Source organism: Bubalus kerabau, chromosome 4, assembly GCF_029407905.1.
Source record: "Bubalus kerabau isolate K-KA32 ecotype Philippines breed swamp buffalo chromosome 4, PCC_UOA_SB_1v2, whole genome shotgun sequence".
NCBI lineage: Eukaryota > Metazoa > Chordata > Mammalia > Artiodactyla > Bovidae > Bubalus > Bubalus kerabau.
The window spans coordinates 60,666,102-60,675,800 of NC_073627.1; the positions used below are offsets into that span (position 1 = coordinate 60,666,102).

Sequence of the window (9,699 nt, forward strand, 5' to 3'; positions counted from 1 at the left end):
ACCAGTTCCTTGAATGTAACTCATGTTCTTTCTCAAGAAAAACTTTTCTTCATCAAGATTTTCTTTTGTTGATAATTACTCTCTTACTTGGCACTTTCCTGGTGGCTCAGATAGTAAAGAATGTGCCTGCAGTGCAGGAGACCTGGGTTTAATCCCTGAGTCAAGAAGATCCCCTGGAGAAGGGTAATGGCTCAGTTCATTTCAGTCACTCAGTTGTGTCTTACTCTTTGTGACCCCATGGACCACAGCACTCCAGGCCTCCCTGTCCATCACCAACTCCCTGAGTTTACTCAAACTCATGTCCACTGAGTCGGTGATGCTATCCAACCATCTCATCCTCTGTTGTCCCCTTCTCCTCCTGCCCTCAATCTTTCCCAGCATCAGGGTCTTTTTCAATGAGTCAGCTCTTCGCATCAGGTGGCCAAAGAATTGGAGTTTCAGCTTCAACATCAATCTTTCCAATGAACACTCAGGACTGATTTCTTTTAGGATGGACTGGTTGGACCTCTGTGCAGTCCAAGGGACTCTCAAGAGTCTTCTCCAACACCACAGTTCAAAAGCATCAATTCTTTGGAACTCAGCTTTCTTTATGGTTCAACTCTCACATCCATACATGACTACTGGGAAAACCATAGCCTTGACAAGATGGACCTTTGTTGGAAGAGTAATGTCTCTGCTTTTTAATATGCTGTCTAGATTGGTCATAATTTTCCTTCCAAGGAGTATGTGTCTTTTAATTGCATGGCTGCAATCACCATCTGTAGTGATTTTGGAGCCCCCAAAATAAAGTCAGCCACTGTTTCCACTGTTTCCCCATCTATTTGCCATGAAGTGATTGGACCGGATGCCATGATCTTAGTTTTCTGAATGTTGAGCTTTAATCCCACTTTTTCACTCTCCTCTTTCACTTTCATCAAGAGGCTCTTGATGATCTCCAGGAAGATCCCCTTGAGAAGGGTGATGGCTAGCCACTCCAATATTCTTGTCTAGAGAATTCCATGGACAGAGGAGCCTGATGGCTACAGTCTATGGGGTCTCAAAGATTCAGACATGGCTGAGCAACTAACACATTCTCTTACTCACTTGGTCTTAAGTTTCAGAATTATGGTAGAGTACTTTTTTTTTTCCCTCCATTTCCATCAAAATCAAGCATGAAATCAGTTTTGTATAATTCTGTAATGTTTCTGAAGTCTCTGTTTATTTCAAGCCCAATTGTTAGTACTGAGTTTGGATCCTCGTTATATCTCAACCAAATTTAATAAACTATTAACACATTTCCCAGTCTTTAACCCTGCTCTTCACATTCCAGTTTAACCTACACCTACTCTGGACTGGGCTCTAGGCAATTCTGGTCATACCACTCTCTAATTCACCTTCTTAGAAGTCTTTAGTGACATCCCTTCCATATGATAGTCACATGTTTCCACAATATGGTCACAGATCACAATCAACATTCTACAACATTTGGATTCTCATTTAATCCTCAAAACAACAGTGTTAGGTGGGACTTTGCAAAACCACTTGAAGCCAAGAGAGATTACTGATCTTGATCAAGGTCATCCAGTATGTAAATAGCATAATTGAGGCTTGACTCTCTTCTCCCAGGTTCATTGCTGTTTGCATAACCATCTTGGTAACTTTATTTCCTGCTACTCCTCTAACATGCAGACCATGATGGGCTTTCAGTCTTCCCCAATCTTTAACAACTTCTTAGTTTTTTGTTTTTGCTTAAGATACCTATTCTTTGTAATTTCATTTGTCCTCAAACCGTCCCTGCTTACAAAAATTAAATCCATCCTTAAGGCCTATTTTAAAAGTTGTGATCTTCATTAAGCCTTTGGCATCGTTCATTACTTTGATCTTTCTTGCCATATTGTTTTGCCAAAACTTACTGAGACTTGTATTAAAGTTATTTGGCCCCTTGACTTAAACCATAATCTGCTTGTTGGCATGCAGTCTAAAGGTTAATACATGTGTTACCAAGCCCAAGCTTGCATTGCTCACTGCATGCAGGCAAATATACAGAGAGATGAAGCGATGGGGCAACGAATAGAGACTATTCAGAAGGCCAGCAGAAATAGATGATGGATTAGTGTCCCAAAGAACCATCTTACCAGAGTTAGAAACCAAGCTTCTTTTGTACCAAAAGGAAAGGGGATTCAGTTGGTTGTTGCAGAACTCCTGGTGCTGACCAGATCCCAGAGGGAATGTGATAATTCTTTGTTCTTGCAGCTGTCCAGTTAGGTCTGGTCACTGTGTTCCTGCAAACTCTCATCAAGGCAAGTGTTATTTTCTGTTCTCCAGCCTTTTATCTGTAAGTGAATGAAAAGTATTATGGCTTAAAGGTCAAGCCTGGGAGGCAGAGCCTTGAGAAAAGGCTATTATGTATATGTTAAGCTATAGGGAAGGTTCTTTTACTGTTTGACTAGACAAAGTTGCAGACCCAGCATGACTAAGCACAGGCAAAGGAGCACTAAGTTTAGAGCTAGTCAAGTTTGTTCTTCTCTTTTAAACATGGACTTTGGAGCCAAACTTCCTGGATTTAAATCCTGACTTTGCTCTTATTGATTGTGTGGCCTTCAGAAAATTAATCAGTATTTCTGTGCCTATCAGTAAAATGGGGTCAATTGTTGGTGCTTATTTGATAGACTTGTATGAGGATCGAGTGAATTGATATTCTTAAGGCACTTCGAACTATATGTCTCAAAGTAAGTACTTAATAATTTTAGCTTATGATTGTGGTTATTACCTTCTTAAGTTTTGCATTATATACTTCCTCAACACATAGATGCAGATACAATGTAAATAAAAATTGCATAATTAGATCCTTTATCTTGATTTCTCTACAGCAAGCTATTTTATTCCAATAGTCTCAACACAATCATTGTCTGCCTTTCAGATCAGCTCCCTTTTTATGTTACGGAGGCCTGACGTGCTGCGATTCATGGGGTCACAAAGAGAAGGACACCACTGAGCGACTGAACTGAACTGAACTACAACTGAGTTTTATGATGCTGATAGAGATACAAAAGCACCTGCCATTTTTTCATATGATACCAAGGTAGAAAGAGTTACCAATACAATAGAAAAATCAATCAAGGTTCAAAATTATCATTAAATAAGAATGCTGATCAGAATCCAATAAGATTTTTTATGAAGTAATTAAACTCTTACACTTTTTATTCCATAAAATTTTATTCAATTTCTATCCCAAATTATATATACATTTATTTTTTCTTGGGGATGGCTTTGATAATGGCCTCCTGTACCATGTCACAAACCTCCATCCATAGTTCTTCAGGTACTCTGTCTATCAGATCTAATCCTTTGAATCTATTTGTCAATTTTACTGTATAATTGTAAGAGGTTTGATTTAGTTTGTACCTGAATGGTCCACTGGTTTTTTTCTACCTTCTTCAATTCAAGTTTGAATTTTGCAACAAGGAATTCATGATCTGCATCACAGTCAGCTCCAAGTCTTGTCTTTGCTGACTGTATAGAATTTCTCCATCTTCAATTGCAAAGAACATAATTAATCTGATTTCAGTATTGGCCATCTGGCTATGCCCATGTGTAGAGTCATTTCTTGTGTTGTTGGAAGAGGGTGTTTGCTATGACCAGTGTGTCTTCTTGGCAAGACTCTTAGCCTTTGTGCTTCTTCATTTTGTACTCCCAGGCCAAACTTGCCTGTTACTGCAGGTATCTATTAACTTCCTACTTCTGCATTCCAGTCCCGTATAATAAAAAGGACATATTTGGGGGTGTCAGTTATAGAAGGTCTTGGAGGTCATCATAGAACTGTTCAGCTTCTTCAGCATTAGTGATCAGGGCATAGACTTGGATTACTGTGATACTGAATGGTTTGCCTTGGAAATGAACATAGACCATTCTGTCATTTTTGAGAGTGCAACAAAGAACTGCATTTCAGATTCTTTTGTTGACTATGAGGACTACTCCATTTCCTCTAGGGGATTTTGTCTACAGTAGCAGATACAAGAAAAAGAAATGCAAAAAGGCTAAATGATTGTCTGAGGAGAATAGTTGAGAAAAGAAGAGAAGTAGAAAGTAAAGGAGAAAAGGAAAGATATACACATGTCATTACAAAGTTCCAAGGAATAGCAAGGAGAGGTAAGAAAGCCTTCCTCCATGGTCAATGCAAAGAAATGGAGGAAACAGTAGAATGGGAAAGACTAGAGATCTCTTCAAGAAAATTAGAGATACAAAGGGAACATTTCATGCAAATATGGGCTCAGTAAAGAATAGAAATGGCATGGACCTAACAGAAGCAGAAGATATTAAGAAGAGGTGGCAAGAATACACAGTAAATTATACAAAAAAGATCTTCATGACCCAGATAAGTATGATGGTGTGATCACTCACCTAGAGCCAGACATCCTGGAGTCCGAAGTCAGGTGGGCCTTAGAAAGAATCACTATGAACAAAGGTAGTGGAGATGATGGAATTCCAGCTGAACTCTATCAAGTCCTAAAAGATGATGCTGTGCAATGTGCCAGCAAATTTGGAAAACTCAGCAGTGGCCGCAGGACTAGAAAAAGGTCAGTTTTCATTCCAATCTCAAAGAAAGGCAATGCCAAAGGATGTTCAAACTACTGCACAATTGCACTTATCTCACACAGTAGCAAAGTAATGCTTACAATTCTCCAAGAGAGGCTTCAACAGTACATGAACTGTGAAATTTCAGGTGTTCAAGTTGGATTTAGAAGAGGCACAGGAACCAGAGATTAAATTGTGAACATCTGTGGATCATCAAAAAAGCAAGAGAGTTCCAGAAAAACCTCTACCTCTGATTTATTGACTATGCCAAAGACTTTGCTGGTGTTGATCACCACAAACTGTGGAAAATTCTTCAAGACATGGGAGTGCCAAACCACCTTACCTGCCTCCTGAGAAATCTGTATGCAGGTCAAGAAGCAACAGTTAGGACTGGATATGGGATAATGGACTGGTTCCAAATTAGGAAAGAGTATGTCAAGACTGTATATTGTCACCCTGCTTATTTAACTTCTATGCAGAGTACATCATGAGAAATGCCAGGCAGGATGAAACACAAGCTGTAATGAAGATTGCTCAGAGAAATATAAATAACCTCAGATATGCAGATGACTGGAGAAGGCAATGGCACCCCACTCCAGTACTCTTGCCTGGAAAATCCCATGGATGGAGGAGCCCGGTAGGCTGCAGTCCATGGGGTCGCGAAGAGTCGGACACGACTGAGCGACTTCACTATGCAGATGACACCACTTTTACAGTAGAGAGTGAAGAGGAACTAAAGAGCCCCTTGATGAAAGTGAAAGAGGAGATTGAAAATGTTGGCTTAAAACTCAGGATTCAAGAAATGAAGATCATAGCATCCAGTCCCATCACTTCATGGCAAAGAGATGGGGAAACAATGGAAACAGTGAGTCTATTTTTGGGGGCTCCAAAATCACTGCAGATGGTGACTGCAGCCCTGAAACACAAAGATGCTTACTCCTTGGAAGGAACGTTATGACCAACCTAGAGAGCATATTAAAAAACAGAGACATTACTTTGCCAACAAAGTTCCCTCTGGTCAAAGTTATGGTTTTTCCACTAGTCATGTACGGATGTTAAAGTTTGACCATAAAAAATGCTGAGCACTGAAGAACTGATGCTTTTGAACTGTGGTTTTGGAGAAGACTATTGAAAGTCCCTTGGACTTCTAGGGGGTTAAGCTAGTCTATTCTAAAGAAATCAGTACTGAATATTCATTGGAAGGACTGATGCTGAAGCTGAAACTCCCATATTTTGGCCACCTGATATGAAGAACTGACTCATTGGAAAAGACCCTGATGCTGGGAAAGATTGAAGGCAGGAGGAGAAGGGGACAACAGAGGATGAGATGATTGTTGGCATCACCTACTCGATAGATATGAGTTTGAGCAAGCTTCCGGAGTTTGTGATGGACAGGGACGCCTGGCATGTTATAGTCGATGGGTTCATAAAGAGTCAAACGTGACTGATCAACTGAACTGACCTTAGTTTTCTCATCTGTGAAACAGAGAAATTTCAAGACTATAGTCAAATGCTCTTTATTAGTATCTGAAGGAGTTTTGGCTCTAGAGGAAGGATGGAAAAATCAGCAATATGTAGAGGATAAGGGTCCTAGGTTTGAATTAGACTTGAATCACATGCTAGTTTTAGCTCTACTGGCTTTGCATAAATTTTTCAATCTAAATCTCTTTCTATATGTATAAGTATCTCATTTTCACTAAGGGGTAAATTAATGATTTTATGTGTGAAATACCAAACATGGTGATTGTCACATAGAAATAACTAGAACTTCTAAATATAATTTTAATGTTACCATCAAGGTATAAAAAATGAGAAACAAACACATGTTTGCATTAATGTTTTTAATGTAGAGAAAATGGACTTGACCCTTTCAGTCACAGGACCCATAATATATTTGGTGCCAAGGAAGGAAGTAATGACTTTTCCTGCTAAATGGATGGTGAGGGAGGTGGGTGGGGGGTTCAGGGTGGGGAACACATGTACACCCATGGCTGATTCATGTCAATGTATGGAAAAAAAACACTACAGTACTGTAAAGTAGTTAGCCTCCAATTAAAATAAATAAATTTTAAAAATTGGAAGCTGTGAAGAAAAACAAGATAACTCCATTTGGGCAACATAAATCTGAAAACAGCATATAATGGTTCAGCTTTTCAATGTTTGACACAAAAGCCATTCATTCAGACTGGAAATGTCTGGTTATTTCACCCAGAACTCACTGTTACAATCATGCTATTCCAATTAGTTGTCTTTGGAGAGGAAATCTCACCAGATGATACAATTAGACCCAATTTGTACAAATACCAAACACTTGGAACATATTAAAAATGACATTTCCTCTTATTTTATAGCATAAATGTTTGTCTTCTGGCATTTGTCAAAAGTGAGCATTTGAAGGAAGTATTTGAAACAACTTTTCAGGATGGAAGGTTAATGATATAGAAATGATACAGGTTACATAGTATAAGAAAACCATGTTTTAGCAATTACTTTTTGATATTTCAACAGTGACTTGCACCTTACTGCAAAGTCATTTCCAAATACCAATCATTCTACCTGAATGAGGCAGAAAGCAAGAAAGCAAAGTCTACAGTATCTTGACTAATCTTTAAAGGTATGTAGTTACTGCTACCAAACTTAAAATACCCATTCAACAAAGGAGATTTCAGTCAAAAGGTACAGGAAGTATCTACTCAGGGCCAGGTTTTAGGGAAACCATGTTGAACTAGACACATGGCTATAGTGACTTACTGTTTAACTGTAATTTCTCACACTAAAATGTGCTAATTAACAAGAGAAAGGTAATAAAGAACTTAAAGTTACACAGGAGAGAAATATTAAAGGAGTATCAGTGATTAGATTTGGTTTCCTATATGTGTTCCCAGTGCATGCTGATGGTCTTCTACTTCTAACAGCTGCCATGCTCTACTTTAGAGGTTTCTCAAGTCCACCTTGTCTGTCCATGGTCAGGTTGGAGAAATGATCCCTCAGGAAATGTTCTCAGTCAAAGAGGGAGAAAACATGGAAAATGGGTAGCCCGGCTAATTTGCTTTGTGTGTGTGTGTGTGTGTGTGTGTGCACATACACATTTAGTTTTATTGTAACAAAGCAACTTGTACACTTTTAACATTTAAAACTGAGCATTATCTTTCTTTTCTAGTGAAACAAAAAGAAAAATTTAAAAATAAACAGGAACAAAATTACAGTAGAGAATGTCAACTGCAAATAAGATCCTACAGGCTCTGCTGATTCTCCCATTGAGTAGGAGGGCTCGAGTCATCATTAGGAAATAATTTTATTTTAAAAGTGTCATCTTAAGTGCAAGGATGTCCATTAAACATCACAATTAAACATGCCAAAGGAGAAGCCATGTTGTCAAAATGCCCACATAACCCATTCAAACATCTCAAACTGACCATTTGTTGACCTTCTATAACCCCAGTTTTTAAAGCTTTTTTTTTTCTTTTTCTCTTTTTAAACAAGAGAAATTAGACAGATACATGTTGGTAAATGCTAACTGTCCATATTCACACAGAGACACAATGTTATATCTGAGCCCAATATATGGAGAAAGGAGGAAAAAAGCTAGAATTCCATGCACTACTGCACAGGGCCTAGCACCCTCCAGTTTCCAGCAGAGCTAAGGGAGCTGGAGGGTTTCTTCCCCCCACTCCCTGCAAAGCATGGTGGTATTGATCCCATAAAGTTCTTATTGAGACAGGAAGGGATAAAAATGAATTTGGAAAAGGAAGGGGTAGAGACTCTTTTCCCACTGAATTCTGCTGAAGATATTTCCCCCCAAAATAAGTTGTGAACCATGGTATAAAGGAGAAAAGAGACCTCAAAAAGAGGGCAACTGAGCACAAGAGGAGAAGGAAAAAAAAAAAAAAAGACTGCAACTTGCTCCCAGGGACTGGAGGGAATTTTAAAAGGCTGGAATCCATCAGTGTTCCATCAGTCATCTTCTTCACCTTTCCTCATCCTCATCTCCTTCATCATCAATATCTCCCAATCTTCTTCCTCTACTTCATCATCATCATCTTCTTCTCCTTCCCCTTTCTCATCCATGTCAGGGACCAAACAGTACTGTAACGGATTTGGCCAAATATCATCATTGACGACCTCTCCTAACTCACCTGCACCTGCATCAGAATGATCAGTAAACCAGGTGAAGAAGCTTTCTGGTTCCTCATGCTGTCTCTTCCTGCTGGCTTGATTCTGTGTTTGACTTGATCATTTCATCAAATCCTTTCCAAGTTTCCATTTAATTTCAGTGGACTTTGAAGATGGATCTCCACTCTTATTCAGATGAAATTCTTTGGAGAGAAGTTTATTTTATTTTATTTTTTTAAATTTTATTTTATTTTTAAACTTTACATAATTGTATTAGTTTTGCCAAACATCAAAATGAATCTGCCACAGGTATACATGTGTTTATTTTTGAAGTAAGGGTTTTCATCAAAATAAAAATTTATTCTGTAACCTGATTTAATGTCTTCAAATTCTGTCACTTCAACTGTTGTCCAATAATGCAGCACCTTTTCATCCTCCTCTCCAAGCAGTGCAGACACTTGTGGATGGCTAACACATGTTGTTACCCCCAAATCTGGGATTTTGACAGTCAGTTTTGACCTCTTCTGAAAAAAACAGTAGGCAAAGTTTATTATATTTCTGTTCTACTTTCAAAATCTCTTCACTGGCTTGTTCATTAAGTCTGTCTATTTCATTTTGTACTTTATTAATATGTTCGATTGCTTCTTGCTGTTCTTTTTTTTCCTTCAGCAAGTTTGAAGAAGCAGATGCCTCATCTGGCCTGAAGGCAAGAGTCAGCCTCACTGTTTTCAGTTTCTTAGCTTGGAGTGGAAGTGAAAACTGGTGTTTGGGAGCCATGCTGGGGAAAAAAGCCAAGAACCCTCCAAGGGGAAGAGAAAGGTACTGCAAGCTCAGAGAACTCTTAATTTGTTTTTTATGTGGGACTGTTCTGAGATGTACTCTATGTTATATCCCAAAAGTTCCCAGTGTAATTGAGTTCCCACTGCCTATACTGGTAACATGATCACTAAGATACTCTGTTTCACCTTCCTTTCCTTCTGTTTCACCCACTCTTCTATCATTTCTTTTGAGATTATCTCCTACATAAACCTC

At 38.7% G+C, this 9,699-nt stretch overlaps 1 pseudogene; it reads right to left on the bottom strand.

The window, feature by feature from the left end:
* Positions 1–337: 337 nt before the first annotated feature.
* LOC129650889 (protein SET-like) lies at positions 338–9,444 on the bottom strand (annotated as a pseudogene).
* Between the last annotated feature and the right edge of the window lie 255 nt (positions 9,445–9,699).